This window comes from Chiloscyllium punctatum, unplaced genomic scaffold (genome assembly GCF_047496795.1).
Source record: "Chiloscyllium punctatum isolate Juve2018m unplaced genomic scaffold, sChiPun1.3 scaffold_283, whole genome shotgun sequence".
Taxonomy (NCBI): Eukaryota; Metazoa; Chordata; class Chondrichthyes; order Orectolobiformes; family Hemiscylliidae; genus Chiloscyllium; species Chiloscyllium punctatum.
The window spans coordinates 279,675-292,174 of record NW_027310017.1 but is presented as its reverse complement, the minus strand read 5'-3'; positions in this window follow the sequence as shown (position 1 = coordinate 292,174).

Sequence of the window (12,500 nt, the reverse complement as noted above, 5' to 3'; positions counted from 1 at the left end):
CCCTTTCGCCTGCAGGTCCCGAGCCGCCTTTATTTGCTGTTACGAGCATCGTGTGCCCCATACCTGCGTGACGAGCACCGCAGGGCGGCAGAGCCATCGCACTTGGCCGGGTGGCAGAGGAGGACCCGACTATTCACAGATAGCGGCCCAACGACTCCCAGAGCCGGTCGTGCGGCGCGCGAGGTCTGCTCTCTTCACAAGAGGCTTTATTAGGGAGTGCTAAGGCAAGGTTCTGTGCCCTCCACCCTCATCGCAACACCCATGGGAGCCTCCGGTCGTCAATAGACCGCCGCACCGGCCTCTGACTGACTCTCAGAATGGACGGAAAGAGCCGGGTAAGCCTTTCAAAAGATTCGACCACGTGCCGAAAACTTTAGACTTCCGTGAGCTCTCCGGCTTGCACCGAGACCCGAAGTCGACGTGCGAAGCACCACGGGACCCCTTTCGCCTGCAGGTCCCGAGCCGCCTTTATTTGCTGTTACGAGCATCGTGTGCCCCATACCTGCGTGACGAGCACCGCAGGGCGGCAGAGCCATCGCACTTGGCCGGGTGGCAGAGGAGGACCCGACTATTCACAGATAGCGGCCCAACGACTCCCAGAGCCGGTCGTGCGGCGCGCGAGGTCTGCTCTCTTCACAAGAGGCTTTATTAGGGAGTGCTAAGGCAAGGTTCTGTGCCCTCCACCCTCATCGCAACACCCATGGGAGCCTCCGGTCGTCAATAGACCGCCGCACCGGCCTCTGACTGACTCTCAGAATGGACGGAAAGAGCCGGGTAAGCCTTTCAAAAGATTCGACCACGTGCCGAAAACTTTAGACTTCCGTGAGCTCTCCGGCTTGCACCGAGACCCGAAGTCGACGTGCGAAGCACCACGGGACCCCTTTCGCCTGCAGGTCCCGAGCCGCCTTTATTTGCTGTTACGAGCATCGTGTGCCCCATACCTGCGTGACGAGCACCGCAGGGCGGCAGAGCCATCGCACTTGGCCGGGTGGCAGAGGAGGACCCGACTATTCACAGATAGCGGCCCAACGACTCCCAGAGCCGGTCGTGCGGCGCGCGAGGTCTGCTCTCTTCACAAGAGGCTTTATTAGGGAGTGCTAAGGCAAGGTTCTGTGCCCTCCACCCTCATCGCAACACCCATGGGAGCCTCCGGTCGTCAATAGACCGCCGCACCGGCCTCTGACTGACTCTCAGAATGGACGGAAAGAGCCGGGTAAGCCTTTCAAAAGATTCGACCACGTGCCGAAAACTTTAGACTTCCGTGAGCTCTCCGGCTTGCACCGAGACCCGAAGTCGACGTGCGAAGCACCACGGGACCCCTTTCGCCTGCAGGTCCCGAGCCGCCTTTATTTGCTGTTACGAGCATCGTGTGCCCCATACCTGCGTGACAAGCACCGCAGGGCGGCAGAGCCATCGCACTTGGCCGGGTGGCAGAGGAGGACCCGACTATTCACAGATAGCGGCCCAACGACTCCCAGAGCCGGTCGTGCGGCGCGCGAGGTCTGCTCTCTTCACAAGAGGCTTTATTAGGGAGTGCTAAGGCAAGGTTCTGTGCCCTCCACCCTCATCGCAACACCCATGGGAGCCTCCGGTCGTCAATAGACCGCCGCACCGGCCTCTGACTGACTCTCAGAATGGACGGAAAGAGCCGGGTAAGCCTTTCAAAAGATTCGACCACGTGCCGAAAACTTTAGACTTCCGTGAGCTCTCCGGCTTGCACCGAGACCCGAAGTCGACGTGCGAAGCACCACGGGACCCCTTTCGCCTGCAGGTCCCGAGCCGCCTTTATTTGCTGTTACGAGCATCGTGTGCCCCATACCTGCGTGACGAGCACCGCAGGGCGGCAGAGCCATCGCACTTGGCCGGGTGGCAGAGGAGGACCCGACTATTCACAGATAGCGGCCCAACGACTCCCAGAGCCGGTCGTGCGGCGCGCGAGGTCTGCTCTCTTCACAAGAGGCTTTATTAGGGAGTGCTAAGGCAAGGTTCTGTGCCCTCCACCCTCATCGCAACACCCATGGGAGCCTCCGGTCGTCAATAGACCGCCGCACCGGCCTCTGACTGACTCTCAGAATGGACGGAAAGAGCCGGGTAAGCCTTTCAACAGATTCGACCACGTGCCGAAAACTTTAGACTTCCGTGAGCTCTCCGGCTTGCACCGAGACCCGAAGTCGACGTGCGAAGCACCACGGGACCCCTTTCGCCTGCAGGTCCCGAGCCGCCTTTATTTGCTGTTACGAGCATCGTGTGCCCCATACCTGCGTGACGAGCACCGCAGGGCGGCAGAGCCATCGCACTTGGCCGGGTGGCAGAGGAGGACCCGACTATTCACAGATAGCGGCCCAACGACTCCCAGAGCCGGTCGTGCGGCGCGCGAGGTCTGCTCTCATCACAAGAGGCTTTAGGGAGTGCTCAGGCAAGGGTCAGCCCGCAGCCTTCCTGGCAACACCCAGGGGAACCAGGCCACTCGCGTCTCTCGCCTTCATTTTCGACACGAGCGCCTGCGGAGGGCCACCACCCCCTCCGATTGTCAAGAGACCTCCGCACCGGCCTCTGACTTACTCTCAGAATGGACGGAAAGAGCCGGGTAAGCCTTTGAAAAGATTCGACCACGTGCCGAAAACTTTAGACTTCCGTGAGCTCTCCGGCTTGCACCGAGACCCGAAGTCGACGTGCTTAGCACCACGGGACCCCTTTCGCCTGCAGGTCCCGAGCCGCCTTTTATTTTTGTTACGAGTATCGTGTTCCCCAAACCTGGGTGACGAGCACCGCAGGGCGGCAGAGCCATCGCGCTTGTCCGGGTGGCAGAGGAGGACCAGACTATTCACAAATAGCGGCCCAACGACTCCCAGAGCCGGTCGTGCGGCAGGCGAGGTCTGCTCTCATCACAAGAGGCTTTAGGGAGTGCTCAGGCAACGGTCAGCCCGCAGCCTTCTTGGCAACACCCAAGGGAACCAGGCCACTCGCGTCTCTCGCCTTCATTTTGGACACGAGCGCCTGTGGAGGGACGGCCGGAGTCAACGTGGGGTTTGCCCGCCCTCCAATAGTGTCAAAAGACCGCCGCACAAGTCTCTGACTGACTCTTAGAACAGACAGAAAGAGTTTGTCAAATCTGTCAAAAAATTGACAAAGTGTCAAAAATTCGACTTCCAAGAGCTCTCCGGCATGCACTCATACCTGTCATTAAAGTGCTATGCCCGTGGAACCGTTTTTCGGATGCCTTTCAGAACGGTCCCGCGCCGCCATTTTGTTCTAAAAATCGTGTTCCCATATATCTCCGGGTACCCCGCCAACCTCACTGCGGAAAAACTACAAGTGGCACTGAATGGGTCTGAATTCCAAATTTGACTGCATCGGTCTGGAACTCGGTCCGGTCAAAACCGTTTGGATTTTTCTCGGTCCGGACTTCCGCGACAGACAAAGTTAAAGTTTTCGGGCTGCAGGCACAAAACGACAGCTGGCCATTTGCCGGGCTCAATTCACCCAATTCCTCCGGCACTTCGGAGCACATGTTCGGTGTAAGTTTGCGAATCTTTCCCGATGCTGCAGCATTTTCCTCCGCTGACACTTAGAATATTTTTCACACTTTGCTGAAAATTTTTCTAAGTGTTTTTTTCCAAGTTTTCCTGGTTACTGATTTCTTCTTTTTAAACATTTTTCTAAGTTTTTCTGGTTACTGATTTCTTCTTTTTAAACATTTTTCGCAGTTTGTCTGGTTACTGATTTCTTCTTTTTAAACATTTTTCGCCGTTTTTCTGGTTACTGATTTCTTCTTTTTAAACATTTTTCGCCGTTTTTCTGGTTACTGATTTCTTCTTTTTAAACATTTTTCGCCGTTTTTCTGGTTACTGATTTCTTCTTTTTAAACATTTTTCTAAGTTTTTCTGGTTACTGATTTCTTCTTTTTAAACATTTTTCTAAGTTTTTCTGGTTACTCATTTCTTCTTTTTAAACATTTTTCTAAGTTTTTCTGGTTACTGATTTCTTCTTTTTAAACATTTTTCGCCGTTTTTCTGGTTACTGATTTCTTCTTTTTAAACATTTTTCTAAGTTTTTCTGGTTACTCATTTCTTCTTTTTAAACATTTTTCGCCGTTTTTCTGGTTACTGATTTCTTCTTTTTAAACATTTTTCTAAGTTTTTCTGGTTACTGATTTCTTCTTTTTAAACATTTTTCTAAGTTTTCCTGGTTACTCATTTCTTCTTTTTAAACATTTTTCTAAGTTTTCCTGGTTACTCATTTCTTCTTTTTAAACATTTTTCTAAGTTTTCCTGGTTACTGATTTCTTCTTTTTAAACATTTTTCGCAGTTTTTCTGGTTACTGATTTCTTCTTTTTAAACATTTTTCTAAGTTTTTCTGGTTACTGATTTCTTCTTTTTAAACATTTTTCTAAGTTTTTCTGGTTACTCACTTCTTCTTTTTAAACATTTTTCTAAGTTTTTCTGGTTACTCACTTCTTCTTTTGAAACATTTTTCTAAGTTTTTCTGGTTACTGATTTCTTCTTTTTAAACATTTTTCTAAGTTTTTCTGGTTACTGATTTCTTCTTTTTAAACATTTTTCGCAGTTTGTCTGGTTACTGATTTCTTCTTTTTAAACATTTTTCGCCGTTTTTCTGGTTACTGATTTCTTCTTTTTAAACATTTTTCTAAGTTTTTCTGGTTACTCACTTCTTCTTTTTAAACATTTTTCTAAGTTTTTCTGGTTACTGATTTCTTCTTTTTAAACATTTTTCGCAGTTTTTCTGGTTACTGATTTCTTCTTTTTAAACATTTTTCTAAGTTTTCCTGGTTACTGATTTCTTCTTTTTAAACATTTTTCTAAGTTTTTCTGGTTACTGATTTCTTCTTTTTAAACATTTTTCTAAGTTTTTCTGGTTACTCATTTCTTCTTTTTAAACATTTTTCTAAGTTTTTCTGGTTACTCACTTCTTCTTTTTAAACATTTTTCTAAGTTTTTCTGGTTACTGATTTCTTCTTTTTAAACATTTTTCGCCGTTTTTCTGGTTACTGATTTCTTCTTTTTAAACATTTTTCGCAGTTTTTCTGGTTACTGATTTCTTCTTTTTAAACATTTTTCTAAGTTTTTCTGGTTACTCACTTCTTCTTTTATAACATTTTTCTAAGTTTTCCTGGTTACTGATTTCTTCTTTTTAAACATTTTTCTAAGTTTTCCTGGTTACTGATTTCTTCTTTTTAAACATTTTTCTAAGTTTTCCTGGTTACTGATTTCTTCTTTTTAAGCATTTTTCTAAGTTTTTCTGGTTACTCATTTCTTCTTTTTAAACATTTTTCGCCGTTTTTCTGGTTACTGATTTCTTCTTTTTAAACATTTTTCTAAGTTTTTCTGGTTACTGATTTCTTCTTTTTAAACATTTTTCTAAGTTTTCCTGGTTACTCATTTCTTCTTTTTAAACATTTTTCTAAGTTTTCCTGGTTACTCATTTCTTCTTTTTAAACATTTTTCTAAGTTTTCCTGGTTACTGATTTCTTCTTTTTAAACATTTTTCGCAGTTTTTCTGGTTACTGATTTCTTCTTTTTAAACATTTTTCTAAGTTTTTCTGGTTACTGATTTCTTCTTTTTAAACATTTTTCGCCGTTTTTCTGGTTACTGATTTCTTCTTTTTAAACATTTTTCTAAGTTTTTCTGGTTACTCATTTCTTCTTTTTAAACATTTTTCGCCGTTTTTCTGGTTACTGATTTCTTCTTTTTAAACATTTTTCTAAGTTTTTCTGGTTACTGATTTCTTCTTTTTAAACATTTTTCGCAGTTTGTCTGGTTACTGATTTCTTCTTTTTAAACATTTTTCGCCGTTTTTCTGGTTACTGATTTCTTCTTTTTAAACATTTTTCTAAGTTTTTCTGGTTACTCACTTCTTCTTTTTAAACATTTTTCTAAGTTTTTCTGGTTACTGATTTCTTCTTTTTAAACATTTTTCGCAGTTTTTCTGGTTACTGATTTCTTCTTTTTAAACATTTTTCTAAGTTTTCCTGGTTACTGATTTCTTCTTTTTAAACATTTTTCTAAGTTTTTCTGGTTACTGATTTCTTCTTTTTAAACATTTTTCTAAGTTTTTCTGGTTACTCATTTCTTCTTTTTAAACATTTTTCTAAGTTTTTCTGGTTACTCACTTCTTCTTTTTAAACATTTTTCTAAGTTTTTCTGGTTACTGATTTCTTCTTTTTAAACATTTTTCGCCGTTTTTCTGGTTACTGATTTCTTCTTTTTAAACATTTTTCGCAGTTTTTCTGGTTACTGATTTCTTCTTTTTAAACATTTTTCTAAGTTTTTCTGGTTACTCACTTCTTCTTTTATAACATTTTTCTAAGTTTTCCTGGTTACTGATTTCTTCTTTTTAAACATTTTTCTAAGTTTTCCTGGTTACTGATTTCTTCTTTTTAAACATTTTTCTAAGTTTTCCTGGTTACTGATTTCTTCTTTTTAAACATTTTTCTAAGTTTTTCTGGTTACTCATTTCTTCTTTTTAAACATTTTTCGCAGTTTTTCTGGTTACTGATTTCTTCTTTTTAAACATTTTCCTAAGTTTTCCTGGTTACTGATTTCTTCTTTTTAAACATTTTTCTAAGTTTTCCTGGTTACTCATTTCTTCTTTTTGATCATTTTTCTAAGTTTTCCTGGTTACTGATTTCTTCGTTTTGAACATTTTTCTAAGTTTTCCTGGTTACTCACTTCTTCTTTTCAAACATTTTTCTTCGTTTTTCTGTTTACTCATTTAGCACTTTCAGGCACTTTCCGATCATTTCCTCGTTCCCGATTTCACCCTTTAAAACGCTTTCGGGCATTTCCCTAAGTTTTGCGGTTCACTCGTTTGGGACTCACTGACACCTTCTCTAGCTTCCCTGCTCACTTTTTTCGTACTGTTGAGAAAATTCGAACCCTTTCCTTAACTATGCCGGTTACTGACTTCACCGCTTCAGACCCTTGTCCCCGTAATGAAAGATACCATTTCCCACCGTGGGAAATGCACGAAAATCGGACTGAACACGGGGGAGGCTCCCCCCTCGAAGGCGAGACCGTCGGCAGAACCGCCGGGTCAAACCCGGCTGAGCTACCCGGCTTACAAGTCTCAAAGTCGGTATGAGCAGTCACGTCCACCCCCATTCCCTTTTGGACCACTTCCCACGGTTCCAAATGCATGAAAATCGGCCTGTACACGGGGGAGGCACCCGCCTCGAAGACGAGACCGTCGGCAGAACCGCCGGGTCAAACCCGGCTGAGCTACCCGGCTCGGAAGCGCCAAAGTCGGGTTGAGCAGTCACATTCACTCCCATCCCCTTTTGGGCAACTTCCCACGGTTGGAAATGCATGGAAATCGGACTGAACACGGGGGAGGCTCCCCCCTCGAAGGCGAGACCGTCGGCAGAACCGCCGGATCAAACCCGGCTGAGCTACCCGGCTTACAAGTCTCAAAGTCGGTATGAGCAGACACGTCCACCCCCATTCCCTTTTGGACCACTTCCCACGGTTCGAAATGCATGAAAATCGGCCTGTATACGGGGGAGGCACCCGCCTCGAAGACGAGACCGTCGGCAGAACTGCCGGGTCAAACCCGGCCGGGCTACCCGGGTTAGAAGCCCTAGAGTCGGGTTGAGCAGTCACAATCACTCCCATCCCCTTTTGAACCTGTTCCCACCGTTGGAAATGCACGAAAATCGGCCTGTACACGGGGGAGGCTCCCCCCTCGAAGGCGAGACCGTCGGCAGAACCGCCGGGTCAAATCCGGCTGAGCTACCCGGCTTACAAGTCTCGAAGTCGGGTTGAGCAGTCACATTCACTCCCATCGACTTTTGGGCAACTTCCCACCGTTGCAAATGCATGAAAATCGGCCTGTACACGGGGGAGGCACCCGCCTCGAAGTCGAGACCGTCGGCAGAACCGCCGGGTCCAACCCGGCTGAGCTACCCGGCTTACAAGTCTCAAAGCCGGGTTGGGCAGTCACGTTCACCCCCATTCCCTTTTGGATCACTTCCCACGGTTCGAAATGCACGAAAACCGGCCTGTACACGGGGGAGGGTCCGCCCTCGAAGGCGAGACCGTCGGCAGAACCGCCGGGTCAAACCTGGCTGAGCTACCCGGCTTACAAGTCTCAAAGTCGGGTTGAGCAGTCACGTTCACTCCCATCGACATTTAGACCACTTCCCACGGTTCGAAATGCACGAAAATCGGCCTGTACACGGGGGAGGCACCCGCCTCGAAGGCGAGACCGACGGCAGAACCGCCGGGTCAAACCCGGCCGAGCTACCCGGCTTAAAAGTCTCAAAGTCGGTATGAGCAGTCACATTCACCCCCATTCCCTTTTGGACCACTTCCCACGGTTGGAAATGCATGAAAATCGGCCTGGACACGGGGGAGGCTCCCCCCTCGATGACGAGACCGTCGGCAGAACCGCCGGAACAAACCCGGCTGAGCTACCCGGCTTACAAGTCTCAAAGTCGGTATGAGCAGACACGTCCACCCCCATTCCCTTTTGGACCACTTCCCACCGTTGGAAATGCACGAAAATCGGCCTGTGCACGGGGGAGGCACCGGCCTCGAAGACGAGACCGTCGGCAGAACCGCCGGGTCAAACCCGGCTGAGCTACCCGGCTTACAAGTCTCAAAGTCGGGTTGAGCAGTCACATTCACTCCCATCGACTTTTGGGCAACTTCCCACGGTTCGAAATGCACAAGATTCGGCCTGAACACGGGGGACGCTCCCCCCTCGAAGGCGAGACCGTCGGCAGACCCGCCGGGTCAAACCCGGCTGAGCTACCCGGCTCGGAAGCGCCAAAGTCGGTATGAGCAGTCACGTTCACTCCCATCCCCTTTTGGACCGCTTCCCACGGTACGAAATGCATGAAAATCGGCCTGTACACGGGGGAGGCACCCGCCTCGAAGACGAGACCGTCGGCAGAACCGCCGGGTCAAACCCGGCTGAGCTACCCGGCTTACAAGTCTCAAAGTCGGGTTGAGCAGTCACATTCACTCCCATCGACTTTTGGGCAACTTCCCACGGTTCGAAATGCACAAAATTCGGCCTGAACACGGGGGACGCTCCCCCCTCGAAGGCGAGACCGTCGGCAGAACCGCCGGGTCAAACCCGGCTGAGCTACCCGGCTTAAAAGTCTCAAAGTCGGTATGAGCAGTCACATTCACCCCCATTCCCTTTTGGACCACTTCCCACGGTTGGAAATGCATGAAAATCGGCCTGGACACGGGGGAGGCTCCCCCCTCGATGACGAGACCGTCGGCAGAACCGCCGGAACAAACCCGGCTGAGCTACCCGGCTTACAAGTCTCAAAGTCGGTATGAGCAGACACGTCCACCCCCATTCCCTTTTGGACCACTTCCCACCGTTGGAAATGCACGAAAATCGGCCTGTACACGGGGGAGGCACCGGCCTCGAAGACGAGACCGTCGGCAGAACCGCCGGATCAAACCCGGCCGAGCTACCCGGGTTAGAAGCCTCAGAGTCGGGTTGAGCAGTCACGTCCACCCCCATTCCCTTTTGGACCACTTCCCACGGTTCGAAATGCACGAAAATCGGCCTGTACACGGGGGAGGGAGCCGCCTCGAAGACGAGACCGTCGGCAGAACCGCCGGTTCAAACCCGGCTGAGCTACCAGGCTCGGAAGCGCCAAAGTCGGGTTGAGCAGTCACATTCACTCCCATCCCCTTTTGGGCAACTTCCCACCGTTGCAAATGCATGAAAATCGGCCTGTACACGGGGGAGGGAGCCGCCTCGAAGACGAGACCGTCGGCAGAACCGCCGGATCAAACCCGGCTGAGCTACCAGGCTCGGAAGCGCCAAAGTCGGTATGAGCAGTCACATTCACTCCCATCCCCTTTTGGGCCACTTCCCACGGTTCGAAATGCACGAAAATCGGACTGAACACGGGGGAGGCTCCCCCCTCCAAAACGAGACCATCGGCAGAATCGACGGGTCAAACCCGGCCGAGCTACCCGGGTTAGAAGCCTCAAAGTCGGGTTGAGCAGTCACGTCCACCCCCATCCCCTTTTGGACCACTTCCCACGGTTCGAAATGCACGAAAATCGGCCTGTACACGGGGGAGGCGCCCCTCTCGAAGGCGAGACCGACGGCAGAACCGCCGGGTCAAACCCGGCCGAGCTACCCGGGTTAGAAGCCTCAGAGTCGGGTTGAGCAGTCACATTCACCCCCATCCCCTTATGAACCTCTTCCCACCGTTGGAAATGCACGAAAATCGGCCTGTACACGGGGGAGGCCCCCCTCTCGAAGACGAGACCGTCGGCAGACCCGCCGGATCAAACCCGGCCGAGCTACACGGCTTACAAGTCTCGATGTCGGTATGAGCAGTCACGTCCACCCCCATTCCCTTTTGGACCACTTCCCACGGTACGAAATGCATGAAAATCGGCCTGTACACGGGGGAGGCACCCGCCTCGAAGACGAGACCGTCGGCAGAACCGCCGGGTCAAACCCGGCTGAGCTACCCGGCTCGGAAGCGCCAAAGTCGGGTTGAGCAGTCACATTCACTCCCATCCCCTTTTGGGCCACTTCCCACGGTTCGAAATGCATGAAAATCGGCCTGTACACGGGGGACGCTCCCCCCTCGAAGGCGAGGCCGTCGGCAGAACCGCCGGGTCAAACCCGGCTGAGCTACCCGGGTTAGATGCCTCAAAGTCGGGTTGAGCAGTCACATTCACCCCCATCCCCTTTCGGCCCCCTTCCCACGGTTGGAAATGCATGAAAATCGGCCTGTACACGGTGGGCGCTCCCCCCTCGAAGGTGAGACCTTCGGCAGAACCGCCGGGTCAAATCCTGCCGAGCTACCCGCGTTAGAGGTCTCAATGTCGGCTTCAGCAGTCACATTCAATCCCATTCCCGTTTGGACCTCTTCCCGCCGATGGAAATGCACAAAATTCGGCCTGAACACGCGGGACGCTCCCCCCTCGAAGGCGAGACCGTCGCCAGAACCGCCGGGTCAAATCCGGCTGAGCTACCCGCGTTACAGGTCTCAAAGTCGGGTTGAGCAGTCACGTTCACCCCCATCCCCTTTCGGACCCCTTCCCACGGTTGGAAATGCATGAAAATCGGCCTGTACACGGTGGGCGCTCCCCCCTCGAAGGTGAGACCTTCGGCAGAACCGCCGGGTCAAATCCGGCCGAGCTACCCGCGTTAGAGGTCTCAATGTCGGCTTCAGCAGTCACATTCAATCCCATTCCCGTTTGGACCTCTTCCCGCCGATGGAAATGCACAAAATTCGGCCTGAACACGCGGGACGCTCCCCCCTCGAAGGTGAGACCTTCGGCAGAACCGCCGGGTCAAATCCGGCCGAGCTACCCGCGTTAGAGGTCTCAATGTCGGCTTCAGCAGTCACATTCAATCCCATTCCCGTTTGGACCTCTTCCCGCCGATGGAAATGCACAAAATTCGGCCTGAACACGCGGGACGCTCCCCCCTCGAAGGCGAGACCGTCGCCAGAACCGCCGGGTCAAATCCGGCCGAGCTACCCGCGTTAGAGGTCTCAATGTCGGCTTCAGCAGTCACATTCAATCCCATTCCCTTTTGGAACACTTCCCGCCGTTAACAATGCACGATATTCGGCCTGAACACGCGGGACGCTCCCCCCTCGAAGGTGAGACCTTCGGCAGAACCGCCGGGTCAAATCCTGCCGAGCTACCCGCGTTAGAGGTCTCAATGTCGGCTTCAGCAGTCACATTCAATCCCATTCCCGTTTGGACCTCTTCCCGCCGATGGAAATGCACAAAATTCGGCCTGAACACGCGGGGCGCTCCCCCCTCGAAGGCGAGACCGTCGCCAGAACCGCCGGGTCAAATCCGGCTGAGCTACCCGCGTTACAGGTCTCAAAGTCGGCTTCAGCAGTCACATTCAATCCCATTCCCTTTTGGAACACTTCCCGCCGTTAACAATGCACGATATTCGGACTGAACACGGGGGCCGGTCCGCCCTCGAAGTCAACACCGTCCGCAGAACCGCCGGGGCAAATCCGGCTGAGCTACCCCGCCCCCGAACACTCAAAGTCCCTCTGAAGCCTTGCATTCGCCTCCTTGGAAAATTGACGTCAAACATTACCAAAATCGGGGGCACGAGCACTAAAGCTAAGTCTCACCCTTTCCCTATCCCTAACCAGGAACCGAACGCCCACCCTCAGCCTCACACCAACGCCGGTGCCACTCCAGACAGACACACCCTTCAAAACCACACCCATCCGGCCATGCAACTCAAAAAGGGTCCAAATTCAGAAACACCCCCTTCAAAAGGCACTCCATCCTCGGCCACACCACCGGGACATGCTCCCCTCGGCGATAATTAAGCCCCCACCACTATTTGAAGCCAACCGCAGCCGCAACTCGAACGGAGAAATCAGTAACCAATTCAAAAATGCGCTTGGTTACTGATTTCTACTGAGCCGAAAAAATTCTAAGTGTCGGTGGTTACTGATTTATACCAACCCGAAAAAATTCTAAGTGTCAGTGGTTACTGATTTATACCAAC